The 14645-nt window shown below is 41.7% G+C and overlaps 1 protein-coding gene across 2 annotated transcripts in view; it reads right to left on the reverse strand.

Moving 5' to 3' along the window:
• Window positions 1-14645, reverse strand: part of DDAH1 (dimethylarginine dimethylaminohydrolase 1) — a 150437-nt gene that overhangs the window by 52493 nt on the left and 83299 nt on the right. Inside the window, exon 1 of one of the 2 annotated variants that reach the window (XM_054721229.1) lies at window positions 11690-11712. The exons of the other annotated variant lie outside the window; for it this stretch is intronic. The gene's annotated coding sequence lies outside the window, so the exon portion shown is untranslated. Of the gene's footprint in view, window positions 1-11689; window positions 11713-14645 lie in introns of those variants that run through there. 2 annotated transcript variants of the gene reach the window in all.

Raw genomic sequence — 14645 nt, forward strand, 5'->3', positions numbered from 1 at the left:
CTCATTTTCCTCTTATTGAACTTTTGTAATAAAAACTATTACACAAATGAGATCTCTTGAAACATTTCCCACAGACTATTAAATAAATATCCATCACATTTTTTCCCATTGATTTCTTGGATTTCTAAACTTACTGGTCTATTTCTAGTGGCAAGTTCTAAAAATTAACCAGGATATTGAGCATCTTGATTTTCATATTTGTAAGATGAGGGGGCAGAGCTTAAAAATGAGGTCATTTCCAGTTCTAGAGTTCTGAGAGTTGTAGTCCCAAAACAATTTTTGGCATTCATAAATATGACTCTAACTGTAATTCTATCTCCTTCCCATAGAGTTTACTGAAAACACCCCAGACGATTATTCATGAGTAAAGTATTCTGGCGTTTAACCAGATTCAACCAGAAGCAATGAAGCTGGGTATATGAATGAGGGGAAGATAGGGCAAACCCAAAAGTGGATAAAAAAAATCTGAGAAGGGCCCAGCCGGTGTGGCTCAGTGGTTGAGCGTTGACCTATGAACCGATAGGTCACAGTTTGATTCCTGGACAAGGCACATGACCAGTTTTGGGGCTTGATCCCCAGGAGGGGGCATGCAGGAAGCAGCCGATCAATGATTCTCTCATCATTGATGTTTCTTTCTCTCCCTCTCTCTTCCTTTCTATGAAATCAATAAAAAACATAATTTAAAAAAATCTGAGAAGGATGGAAATCCTCAGAGGTAAACCAAAGGATTCTGCTAGAGAAAAACTACATCTAGAAAATAAGGTGTGTAACACTAGCTTATGATACTTACGGGATTTTCTTGTGTGCTTTTATTTATTTATTTATTTATTTACTTATTTATTTATTTTTAGTAACCCAAGATGCTTCTAATTACCTGCCAACAGTGAGAATAATTATACTATACAGAGCACCCATAATGCCTATCCTATGAGAAGACAGATGTCTGGCCCTGCTTTGTTGCTAACTCCTGCATACTTTCATATACAAGTATAGTATAGTACGGTTCATAACCTTTGGGCTCATCCTTACCTAATTCTCAGGGTCAGTTGTGACCTGAGAAAGAAGGATCTAACTAGCCCCAGGCTGATGCTCTGGGATTCAGCACTAAGTCATTCTTTATGCTTTGTCCCTCTCTAACCATCTACCTGGGCGCTACTATGGTTATTTTCACTGGAGTCCTGCTCTAATAATTTATCCCAGTCTCTTCCCATGAGTAGGGTGCTTCTCTGTGCTCTCCCTAAGGATTCGAGCATTGGTTCTACAACCCAACACTGTAGATGAGTTTCCTAGGTGCCCACTATATGCAAATGATCCTTGTCATCTCTCCATCTCCTCTACACAGAATCAATATTGCCAAGATCTGAGAATCCACCTCTTGAAAACTCACAACTCTGACCCTCTTTTACAATTGTAATGCTAGGGACTTAACTTACCATCAATAGTAAGTAAAATGTATTAAGTTCTGTCTAAGTGCCAAGCATTGTGCTAAGTGTTTTTGCATGGATTGTCCCTTCAGGCACCTCCTAGGCTAAATTGGTCATGGCATCTCTTTCCCTCTTGCTAGGGACTGGTGCAAATGACATAATGTTAGCCACTGAGGGGAAGTCTGTTGAGAGGTTCCTAAAGGCATAGAAGTTCCTTTGGACACTGTCCTGTCTAAATATGGTACCTGGCACTGGGGCTTGGTCTGAGAACACAGCCATCATCAAGGATGGCAGGGCAGAGAGATGGAAAGAACCTGGGCCTTGATGACATTGTTGAGCTGATGGATCAACCAACCCTGGAGCCCTGGAGCTCTGAATACGGGGTGGGGCAAAAGTAGGTTTACAGTTGTGAATACAGGAAACAGTTTATTCTTGCATTATTATTTATTAATTATTGTATTATTTCCCATAAGAACAATTTTAAACCTATTTTTGCCCCACTTTGTATATGACATTTTTATTTCCTTAACTATTTTAAATTGCGTTTTCTGTTAACTGCAGCTAAAAGCAACTCATTTACTTATATAACAAAATTGACAAGCAGTATCTAGAGTCCATAACGATAGACCATATTATTAAAACTCATTAAATTCTGATGTAGAAACAACGATAGACCTTTTCTTTCTTTTTATAATTTGTGGAATGACTTGACATTCCACAAATTACACAAGAAGTAAGGTGTGATTTTAACTAATACCTGCTATTTTGGCTGATAAGAATGCCATCTATAAGACTAACACAAGCCTGCTTACAGAAAAAAGCAGATTATAACTAAAAATTTGTAAAGCCAAAAGTGCCCCGAGAAGTGTTAAATTCCTTCATTATGTAGAGAAAGCACAAAGAATATAGCTCCACATGTTAGAGTGGATGTTAACGTTGCAACACTCCTCTCTCTGAACCAGTGCTCAGATCTGGAGGACAGGTGATTGGGACGGTTAGACAGAAATTCAGGAGGAAAACCAGTGGGCCCAGCGTACAAAGGCAAAGGAAAAACAGCTCTGAAGAAATCTGGGAGAGATCCCTCTCATTATCTGGAGTGGACACAACAACAAAGTTCTAGATGTTCCAAGGCCCCTCCACAAAGATGTGGCAGCAAGACAGTTTCCTGGAAGAAGGCTGGATGCAACATTTAGCTTTTTAAATAGAAAATTAGGCAGGAGCTGGGCTGGTCTTGCCACTCTTGACATCTAATGTACTAATTCAAATGGTCCATTTCCTTGTTGATGATAATGATACAACACACGTATTGAGTGACTAAGAGCATCTGACATTCAGTCTACAGGGAACAAATAAAAATATATCACCAAATGTCAAGTGAAAATAAGTGTCAGCTGCCAAAAGGCCTGCAAAATTTAGTATGTTGAGAACTAGGGAACTGACAAATTTTAAACTAATTTTCCCGAAAGTTGAAAACCATAAAAATTTGCTGTGCATGTCGTCCAAAATAAGCACCAGATAGCTGGAGGTGCCCATAATTTTCTGTGAAATCAGAGAAATTGCATGCTGCATTTTTTAAAGGCAACCAGCCTTAAAGTATGAGAAGTATTTTGTATGTTCAGTACACAATTAATACATTGTGGGCATTAGGCTGCCCTAGAAGCCTTCCAACATACCCTGTCCCCACCCAACTGTGGGCCTTGCATGGGTTAGATATACCTTCTGTGTGTTCCCATGTCCCCCAAAGGTATTCTACTAACTAAAATGCTGGCCCCAGTAGATCTCTGTGTGTATTGAATGAGCAGCTGAACAACTGTGCAAGTTAGACATAACTTCTAGAAATGTGATAGCAAACTTATGTATAAGACAAACTATGCAACTTGTTTTGTCAAAGCATAGTAACAAGGTGGGGTGAACTCTTCTAGAGAAGTCTTACAGCATTTCAAGGATGAGCAGACTCATCTTCATTTCTAAAGACCTCCCAGTGAGAAAACGACCCCAGGTCTATTTATTATAACAATCACTAACTGCCACTCTTCTCTTTACCTTCTCCAATAATTTCATTCATTTACCCAGTCAATTGACAAACATCTATCCAGCATGTTTAATACATTTGGCGCTGTACTAGGCCATGGGAATACATCAGTGAAGAGAGAAGATCCCCGTGTATGTGGGGATATGGATTCAGAAAGAGGACAAATCACACAGAATTTTGTAAACTAGCATAAAGGGTGGGAATTTTAAATGTCAAAGCCTCTGTAAGTTTGAAGGAGGTGAGTGGCACCATCTAACTTACAAAGACAATTCTGGATAGCTGCATTGTGAAAATGGACTAGAAGGCAAGAATGGAAGCAGGGAAATTAGTTAAGAGGCAGTTGCGATAGTCCAAATGAAAGATAATGGTAGCTTGGACAAGAATAGCGATAACAGAGACAAAAAATAGTGGATCAGTCTGGGATGTGTTTTGAAGGAGAGTTGACAGCACTTGGTGATGGCGTAGATGTGGGGAAGAAGGAAAGAAAGGAGTCAAGAATGACTCAAATGTTTGTCGTGGGCATTTGGGTGGATGGTGGACCAATCTCTGATATAGGTAAGGCAGGGGAAAGAAGCAAGTCTGGGGAGAAAATCCAAGAGTTCTGTTTTGGCCATTTTGAGTTTAAAATGCCTTGTAGATATTCAAACAGAGAGGTTAACACATTTGAATATATTAATCTAGACTTCTGGAGAGTAGTCAGAACTGCAAATAAGATTTGGGAATCAGTCCTGGCTGGGTGGCTCAGTTGGTGTCGTCCCATACACAAAAAAGGTTGCGGGTTTGATCCCTGGTCAGGCGCATATAGGAGGCAACTGGTCCATGTATCTCTTTCACTTCGATGTTTCTCTCTTCTCCCTCATTCTCTCCCTCTCTCTAAAAACCAATTTTATAAGATCCAGGAAGAAATCAACCAATGAACTTGTACGCATATATGCATAACCCATGGACACAGACAATGGGGTGGTGAAGGCCTGTCGGGAGGATGGGAAGAGGTTAATGGGGGAAAAAGAAGGAACTATGTAATACTTTCAACAATAACTATTAAAGAAAAAGAAATTCCTCAGGTGAGGATTTAAAAAAAAAAGATTTGGGAGTGAATGACAAGAAAATGGTATATAAAAAACTTGGGGACATTAGATCTATTTCAAACTGCAGGAAGTGATGTGGAAAATCTGGCCTCGACAATTCCTCTTAACAGTATTCCAAGAAAGAGACTCCAGGATACGTTTTTGGTTCACTGCTATTACAAGGGATGGTGGCTGTGTGTAGCAATGGATGGAAACATCTCCCTTCGGCAAGAAAGAACTGCTTAATCCACATTCATTATGATTGCATAGATAAAGGCCTGGAAACACATAAATGAACTGTAATAAACTTTCCAGATTTAATAGGTATGTGATGGGTTCAAGGGAGATTCCTTGCCAATTGCCTGTACATTGTCTTTTTAAATTCAGTTTTGTGGAAGCTATAAAACAACAGTAGTATAAGATTTTCTTTTTTCAGAAACCACCAAGTTTTGAAATTATGATCACTTGCCCAGGAGACAAGGTGAAGTTCATTAAGCACTTACGTATAGTAAGCAAGGCTACAGAAAGAACAACCATCAAACACGTTTTAAATCAGTCAAAAAATACATTCGCGCCACAGCACCATTGGACTGAATGAATACTTGCTGTGCTCATTAAAACACATTCTCATTTCCTTATTCAAGTAGGTCCCCTAAAGCTCTTGGCTCAGACACCCTTCATTAGTATATCCTCAAAGACTGCTGTACGTGCTAAACATGAGTAAGGCTCTATTCCTTTAAAAAATATTATACTTACTAATTTTTTTTTTAACCAATTGAAACCTGCTTTCTTCCTAACTGGTGCAAGTTGGTGCTTTTTGGGTTGTACCACATTGTCTAGCATTTCAGCACAATATTCAGGATGGCTTTTAGAATGCTGGGATTGTTTTTTGGGAATGCTGGCTTTTATTTTCTCCTTCCTAGTCCTGGGTTTGTGTGTGTGTGGCGATTAAAGCCTTCATGGTTGTGACGGGCTCCAGTCAGGGTTAGCATACGTAGTAATTCATTCTGAGAAGTTGCCTTCTGATGCCAGGCTACAGCATGGCACATGGTTTTGTAAATATCCACCCTTTGTCATATGTTCAAACATTTGCTTCTCTTGGAGCTTATTTTTAAAAAGTTAATGAAGAAACCACCAGCTGAATACTTGGTTTGTCTATGGATATTAAGTAAAGGCTTATTTTTGACCACAGTTGTACAAAGTGGTTAGTTTCAAGAAAATCGCCCTTGGTTTTGACAGTTGTCCATATTCTAACACGGCAGTAACAAAAACAGTCCGTAATGTCTCTTGTCTGCTGCCGCCTCTGAGCATGCGCAGCTGCACTGAGGCTGGAACAGTTCGATCACATTTTCCTAATAGAAACATTCCAGTCAATGTTTTACCAAGGAAAACGAATTATCGTCTAACTAATGAGTTTGGCCTTTCCCAGCTTACTTTAGAAAAATATGGTAACCTTCTTGCCCTCATGGTTTTCCCTCCTTTTTTAAAAAAGAAAAGTTTATTTCTGCCTCCAATGATCACAAAGTGTTAACTAATTTTAAACAAAACATTCATTTGAGCAATAGCTACCGGGGATATAACACAGAGAGGACTTCATATCTGGTTCTGAGTAATTCTCCAAGTAAAACCACCTCACTGGCATCTAGATTCTCTTCTGATGAGGCAGAGCGTGATGAAAGCAGATTCTCATAAATGTCATTGCCCCTATTGATTGTCTTTTCCCTTGAACCAGAGCTGAGCTGGCTAGGATCCACTGTCTCTCAACCAGATTTACTGTGGATCAGATGCATCCCATTTCACAACAGGAATGTGCTTATTATAAAATGTACAAAGCTTACAGTCCAACAAAGCACACAATCTGTTGGCAAAAACAAAACAGAAACAAAAAACCCCCACTTTGTTTAATAGTGAGTATAGCTTGAAAGTTTTTGGATGTATCTGAACTAAACTTACTATCACAAAATTGACACTCAAATCTTGAAATAAATCCCTACCGAACACAGTAATGTTTATGCTGTCAAAACTAAAAGCATTTTAGTATTATGCAAATACACTCCCAAAGTATTTCTTATTGACATTATATAGTTAGCCAGATTGTCTTGTTACTTCAGTTTCTCCCGGATGGTAACTCGGGAACTTTGAAAAGTAGATTAACTCTTTCAGGTCTTCAGAGCACAATTTAACATACTGCTTCCCTGGTGATGCTTGCCATTTAGTATTTGTGGCAATGAACTGAAGAGTATTGCTATACATACCAGGGAGAAACTAAAAGATATCTCTAAGAACAAGAAGAACGTGAATAAACTTAGCAGTAAAACTATATGAAAAACTAAATTACAACAACTTTTAAAAGTATGGCTGTTAATAAAAACTAAAAGGAAATGTGCAAAAACAAACAGAGCTGTGGTTTGTTGGTAGATAATGGTGTTGTTACTGGAGGAAGAAGTTGAGAAATAGCTGAACATATAAAATTTCATCTACTACCTACAACTACTGCCCATTCTGGCTCCCAAGGCAGATCCATGTACAGAGGACACAGCTTGTCAATGCATGCTTTCTATTATTCTAAACTAGAAGCCCGATGCACGAAATTCGTGCAAGAGTAGGCCTTCCTTCCCCCAGCTGCCGGCACTGGCTTCCCTCTGGCACCCGGGACCTGGGCTTCCCTCGCAGCCCCAGCTTCGTCTGGAAGGACGTCCGGTCTAATTAGCATATTACGCTTTTATTATTATAGACTAGTAGCCCGGTGCACGAAATTCGTGCACATTGAAAGGGAATTAATTAGATGAAATATTTTAATATTGCTATTTGCCCTTTCTCTATAATAAAAGTGTGAGAGATAAAAGGAAATGAGTACAATGTATATGAAAATAATACATAAATTTATTAATAAGTAAACAATAACAAACTGATATAACAATAACAAACTCGTAATATAAAAACAACATTGATGCAAATAATGATTGATAAAGTGATTAAACTTATTCTAATATCTTCCTGTATACCACATTAAGAGTAAAAACACTTTCAGAGTGCTTGACTAATTTCCCTTGAGATAAAGTATTTACAGCTTTAACTTTAACGTAACATGCTCTTTGAACTCAAGAGAAAGCTACAGCCGTAACTGGTTTGGCTGAGTGGATAGAGCATCGCCCTGTGGACTGAAAGATTCCAGATTCGATTTTGGTCAAGGGCATGTACCTTGGTTGCGGGCACATCCCCCGTAGGAGCTGTGCAGGAGGCAGCTGATCGATATTTCTCTCTCATCGATGTTCCTAACTATCTATCCCTCTCCCTTCTTCTCTGTTAAAAAAATCAATAAAATATTTTTTAAAAATGCTTTAAAAAAAAGTGAGAGAGAAAGCAACATTTAACTGACCATGTCCAAAAATGGGTTCAGGTAGGAATATCCCTACTCTGTCTAGAGTTTGTCCTTGTGATTTATTAATAGTCATCACAAATGCTGGCATAACAGGAAAATATCTTCGAATTAATTTAAATGGGTGGCCAGTGTCAGATGGGGACAAATCAATTCTTGGAATCAGAACAATCTCTCCCTCTGCAGATCCTGTTAATATTTCAGCTTTGATAATGTTAGGTTGCAATCTTTTGATAATAAATCTGGTACCATTACAAAGACCCCATTTACTGTTAAGATTTCTCAATAGCATGATGATTGCACCCACTTTCAATTTTAATTTATGACATGGCATTCCAGAAGGAGTAATACTATTAAGAAATTCAATAGGAAAATTTTCCTTTTCAGCATCATCTGTTGAGTCAATGGAATCACCACTCAAATAGGCGTGAAAATCTCTATCAAGTATATCCAAAATTTCTTCATTTAATTTTTGAACGTGCTCATTTTTTGAACAAAGAATTGCATGTTTAGATATATTTTTAATATTATCTATAGATATACTATTTCCAAAGATGGCTTAAATAATAGATCCATTAAAAATCATTTCATGGGGAATTTCAATAATATCCATTCCTAAATGAAAATTGCTATCAAGTTTGCCATCTCCAAGTTTTACTAACCATTCACTATAAGCAGAATCCTCTGATCTCATATTTGTTTTAAGAGACAACTGTCTGAAACATCCCCAAACACTACAGTACTTTAAAACTTATTTGTACTATGGCTAATCATATAGCATGGCAACACAAAAATCCCCTCTGAAAAGAACTTTCCCACCAAATGCAACATTCAAATTAGCGCCAGCGAGAGCTTTATATGTATGGCACGTGTGCGAGTCAAAGTTTATTTTTATATTTCCAGTGCGTCATATGTACCAGTTGGTCGGACGGATGGACAAATGTCGGTCACTTAGCCTTTTATCTATACAGATTATAAGTCATGATTTTAACTTTTTAAAAAATTATCCTTTAATATCTCCAAAGCACAATGAGTAAGAATCTGAAGGTTTATGTGGCTTCTATTTGGTTTCTAGGACAAAGTTCTTTCCTTTACCCACCACTCACTTCTCTCCTTTTACTCTTGTATGTTAATTCCAACATAATTTTTGTAACACCTCTTGAAAAGGATCCCACCAAGTTTTTGATAGTCCACATGATAAAACTTACAGAAAAATACAGCATGAGACTTTCATTCTCTCACTAAGTTCTTCATATAACTGTAATTCCTCAGCCTCTAAAGAATGAAAAAGGAGAATAAAAGTGCCTTCTCTCATTCCAAGGCCTTTCTCAGTCAGGCAACCACAAAAAGAAAGAATGAGCCTACAATTCATGCCATGTAATCTCTATCAGGCATAATTCAAATCCCATCATGCAAAGTCTGGGATAATTAAAATGTATAAGAGAACAGTGGTGACCTGGGGGAGAACTTATGAAACCTTGTCTCCTGCTTTTGCTGAACATTCTTTTCGTTATGCTAGACTCCAAGTCCCTATCCGGGACCTGGTCAGATGGCTGTGGGTGCTAACCCATGCCACCTGGATCCGCGATCGGGGACCTAGGCAGGCGGCTGGGGGTGCTAACCCATGCCGCCTGCCCTGGTCCGTGATCCGTGATCGTGGACCTGGTCAGATGGCTGTGGGTGCTAACCCACGCCACCTGGATCCGTGATCGTGGACCTGGGCAGCCTGCTGCAGGCATTAACCCACGCTGCCTGCCCTGGTCCATGATCCCTGATAGGGGCTTTGAGTCAGCTGCCACTGGCGATGGCTGACTTGAAGCCCTTATCCCAGACCTGGTCAGGCAGCTGTGGGCGCTAACCCACACCGCCTGCCCTGGTCCGAGATCGGTGATGGACCTGGGCAGGCAGCTGCCCTGGTCCGTGATCCCTGATCGTGGACCTGGGCAGGCGGCTGCAGGCCTTAACCCACACCGCCTGCCCTGGTCGGAGATCAGTGATTGCGGACCTGGCCAGCCGGCTGCGAGCATTAACCCACGCTGCCTGCCCTGGTCCATGATCGGTGATGGACCTGGGCAGGCAGCTGCCCTGGTCCGTGATCCCTGATCGTGGACCTGGGCAGGCCGCTGCAGGCCTTAACCCACACCACCTGCCCCGGTCCGCGATTGGTGATGGCGGACCGCGGCAGCCGGCTGCGGGCTTCAACCCACGCCGCCTGCCCCGGTCCGCGATCGGTCATGGCGGACCTGGGCAGGCGGCTGCGGGCTTCAACCCACGCCGCCTGCCCCGGTCCGCGATCGGTCATGGCGGACCGGGGCAGCCGGCTGCGGGCTTCAACCCACGCCGCCTGCCCCGGTCCGCGATCGGTCATGGAGGACCTGGGCAGCCGGCTGCGGGCTTCAACCCACGCCGCCTGCCCCGGTCTGCGATCGGTCATGGCGGACCTGGGCAGGCGGCTGCGGGCTTCAACCCACGCCGCCTGCCCCGGTCCGCGATCGGTCATGGCGGACCTGTGCAGGCAGCTGCCCCGGTCTGCGATTGGTCATGGCGGACCTGGGCAGGCGGCTGCCGGCTTCAACCCACGCCGCCTGCCCCGGTCCGCGATCGGTCATAGCGGACCTGGGCAGCCGGCTGCGGGCTTCAACCCACGCCGCCTGCCCCGGTCTGCGATCGGTCATGGCGGACCTGTGCAGGCGGCTGCCCCGGTCTGCGATAGGTCATGGCCGACCTGGGCATGCGGCTGCGGGCTTCAACCCACGCCGCCTGCCCTGGTCCGCGATCGGTCATGGCGGACCTGGGCAGCCGGCTGCGGGCTTCAACCCACGCCGCCTGCCCCGGTCTGCGATCGGTCATGGCGGACTGGGGCAGCCGGCTGCGGGCTTCAACCCACGCCGCCTGCCCTGGTCCTAGATCGGTCATGGCGGACCTGGGCAGGAGGCTGCGGGCTTCAACCCACGCCGCTTGCCCCGGTCTGCGATCGGTCATGGCGGACCTGTGCAGGCGGCTGCCCGTTCATGGCGGACCTGGGCAGGCGGCTGCGGGCTTCAACCCACGCCGCCTGCCCCGGTCCGCGATCGGTCATGGCGGACCTGGGAAGGCGGCTGCGGGCTTCAACCCACGCCGCCTGCCCCTGTCCGCGATCGGTCATGGCGGACCTGTGCAGGCGGCTGCCCCGGTCTGCGATTGGTCATGGCGGACCTGTGCAGGCGGCTGCCCCGTCTGCGATTGGTGATGGCAGACCTGGTCAGCCGGCTGCCAGCGCTAACCGCCTGCCCCAGTCCACCATCATGGCTTGGATCGCACTGGCATGGGTGCTCCCCTCTCCCCCCGCCATCTTTGCTGGTTTAACGTATATTTGCTTCTGATTGGCTGGTGGGCGTGGCTGGTGGGCGTGGCTGGTGGGCGTGGCTGGTGGGCGTGGCTTATGGGTGTAGCGGAGGTGCGGTCAATTTGCATATTACTGTTTTATTATATAAGATGTCCACGTAGTAATGTGACCCTGGGTAAGGAAGAGGGGATCACTTGTTGGTGTATGCAGAAGTCTCTTTTGCTTGGACTATCCATCCCTGGCTCATCCGTGTGACCCCATCCAGGTTCTCACTCTCGGGGTCCCCTTGCTTCCCCAGGCGACCTCCATGTACTGCACTTGAAACAGACCCAGCCCAGCTTTTGCTCTTGCGTGGCCTATTTCCAGTCCATGCAAGCACTTCCACAGACCCTGGCAGTGCAGCTATGCCCAACGCAGTAGAGCTCTTTGGTTTCCTATCTAAATAGTCACTCAGTTTCTTACCTTCAAGGTCTCCTAGACTCCTGCCCACAGTGTTTCCAACTGCAAGAAATATATACCAACTCTCTTCAAAGCCCGCTGTCTCCTGACCTCCTATACCACAGATTGAATGTAGAAAAATTAGAAAGTACATATTAGTAAAAATAAAACCATTAGAAATCATGGTAATCCCAATACCATGAATAGATACCACTATTAAAAATGTCACATAAACTTCCAGAATTTTCTATTAAGTATGTTTATGAAAACATTTTTTGCTCATACTAATATAAAATTATAAAGTCCACACATTCCACTTAATAAAACATGGGGCATTATTATAAGGCAATGTAAAAATGAATTTCCACTTCAAATTGAGGTTGCTTTAAAGTAAACTTCCCGAAAGTTATCTTCCAAAATAGTATTTTGATTTTAGGTACATCCAAACACAATAAGTAAAGCTCCTGGTATTGAATTTCAGAATCCTTCAAGGCTTATTAACCCTAAAGGAAGACTCGGCTTTTTATCATGGTAAGAGAATTTGGGAACAACTTTCTAAAACATTGAAATATTTGAAGAAATATTTTAGGATCAACTGGGATATGTGTTAAAATTTGAGGGTACAAATCTATGTCATAATCCATAGAGCCTTTCTTCTCTGAATATACATGAATCAGATAAGAGGAAAAAATAGAGATCTTTAGCCATCAAAAATAATTTTTTCTGAGACATCAATAAAGATTTCTTCTGTGATAAAGTTTAAGTCTTAAACCAAATGCTGAGAAAGTACCCTTGCAACTGCAAAATGATTACTTATTCAATGTTGGACAGAGAGAGGCCCTCTGTTCTTGTGGACATGCAGAGCAGACCCAGAATGCACCTGGTGAATCCAGGTCCTCGTTATTTTGAAAACACCTGATATCCCATTACACCCAGCGAAGCTGCCAACTCCTTGTCCACACTGACTACATGCCATGTACCCCATTTTATGACTAAAAAGGATTTAAAATGCATGAAGCTTGTTGAAAGCGCAACTGTCACATTCGACTCATTCCAAAGTGTGTGGGAAAAAGAGCAGCGCAGACATTGCAACTGAAGCTATTATTGTGCCTGAATAACCATATTCCATTAAATTGCTAATAACCTACTAGAAGATGTTGATCACATCAGCCATACAGTTGCATTCCTTTCCCTTATACCAACTTGCCCAATTGCATTCTATGCAGTGTACTCTTGCTGTGCCTTTTATTCCGAGGTTGCCCAGAATTCAAAGCACTTATTCAGAAAGTTTGTAATTCAATTTAGTACGCTATTAACAGGATTCTTTAGAGAAGATCATGGAAAAAGAAAATCAAACTTATTTTTGGGTCAATGACCAATTTTAAAGGAAACACATACTAAACCAGTTTCAAGGAAAAGGTCAGAATCCATGAGATGTTCAGGGGAAAAAAGTAAAAACATTAATTTCCACAATTTTCCGACATTCCTTAAAAATAAAAACAAGCCTAAGTATGGAATTGCAAAGTCCTGGTTCCCCTATACTAATGGTGGGGAACAATCCTGCCATTCATAGGAAGGTAGGAAGCAAGGTTTTTTCCTCAACACCAGGGAAGTTTTGGCTTCCTTGCCCTTCATTTATTCTAGGACTCAAAATTGAATGTTATAAATCTTGAGTTAGTCTCTCAGAACAAATAATAATATACAATGAATTAAATGCTTTAAAGCTTGCTTTTTACTAGCATAACTGTCTCTTCATTGTAAATTGTGTATTAAGACACTACTGTATTAGAGTGTTAAATACTGAAAAAATATAAAAATGAATATATATCCTATAGGATTAGGCGTTTTTTAAAAGAGAAATAATATGCTACATACGGTGTTTACCTGGTAACTAATTTAGTTAGTATATCTGGCATGAAAAGATTAATTGAAAATGGATGATGGAAATTATGCATTAATGTTAAGATAACAAATGTTGTAATTTTGAAATTGTTTCATCAAACAGAAAACAATTATTTTCCTATAAATTTTTCTATTTGGCACAACCATCAAAGAGCCTTAGAAGAAAGGACAGGTCTCCACAAGCTCAGAGTACCAAATATTTGTCTCTATCCGGACAGTTTTCCAACGGGTAGAGTTGGGGTAACATTTCTTTCCATAGAGCAAGTGATCTGGAATAACCTGCCAATGCCCTGAGAATGTTTCTTTTTTCCACCGGCAAAGTCAAGCTGGATAAAAGTAAAATTCATTTTCTGGGTTATTTTATGATTGTAAAAATATTTGTGTCTATCTTTTCAGAGTGACCAAGATTAGGTATAGTGAAAGAATTTTTCCTCTCTGAAACACCTTAGTGAGAACACATAAAAACCAACTCTAAATCATGCACAAAGCCATAGCAGAGAGAAAGTAAATGTTAAAGCAACAATAATATGATTCAACAAAAATAAAAATGAGTAATAGCCCAATATAAAATGCTGGGAAATTACAGTAATTTCACAACCCATCAGAAACACCAAAACACACCATTACTTTAACAAATATTTATTGATCACCTAATAGATGTCAAAGGTAGATGAAGATATATGTGTGGTAAGTTTCTGGACTGGAGAACTAAATGAAAAGAAACTAACACAGGATATATAACTCACAGAATCATGGAACATTAAAATCAGAAGAGACCTCAGTAGTCGTACAGAGCAGGAGACCAAGTCCCACCAGGTGTAAGTAACTCTCCCCAGGCATGGGGGCAGAAGAACTAAATCTGCTTACTTAAAGTATAACAAGATTCCTGGCTCAGTAGAAATGTTTTTGAGACAAAATACAAGGTTAAGACTACTAATAAATACTTGTTTCCACTTAAAAATTTGGAGAGTAAATTAATATATTATTAATTATCCTATATAATAAAAGGCTAATATGTAAATAGACCGAATGGCGGAACGACTGGTCCCTATGACATGCACTGACCACCAGGGGGCGT

Source organism: Eptesicus fuscus, chromosome 9 (assembly GCF_027574615.1).
Source record: "Eptesicus fuscus isolate TK198812 chromosome 9, DD_ASM_mEF_20220401, whole genome shotgun sequence".
Classification (NCBI taxonomy): Eukaryota; Metazoa; Chordata; class Mammalia; order Chiroptera; family Vespertilionidae; genus Eptesicus; species Eptesicus fuscus.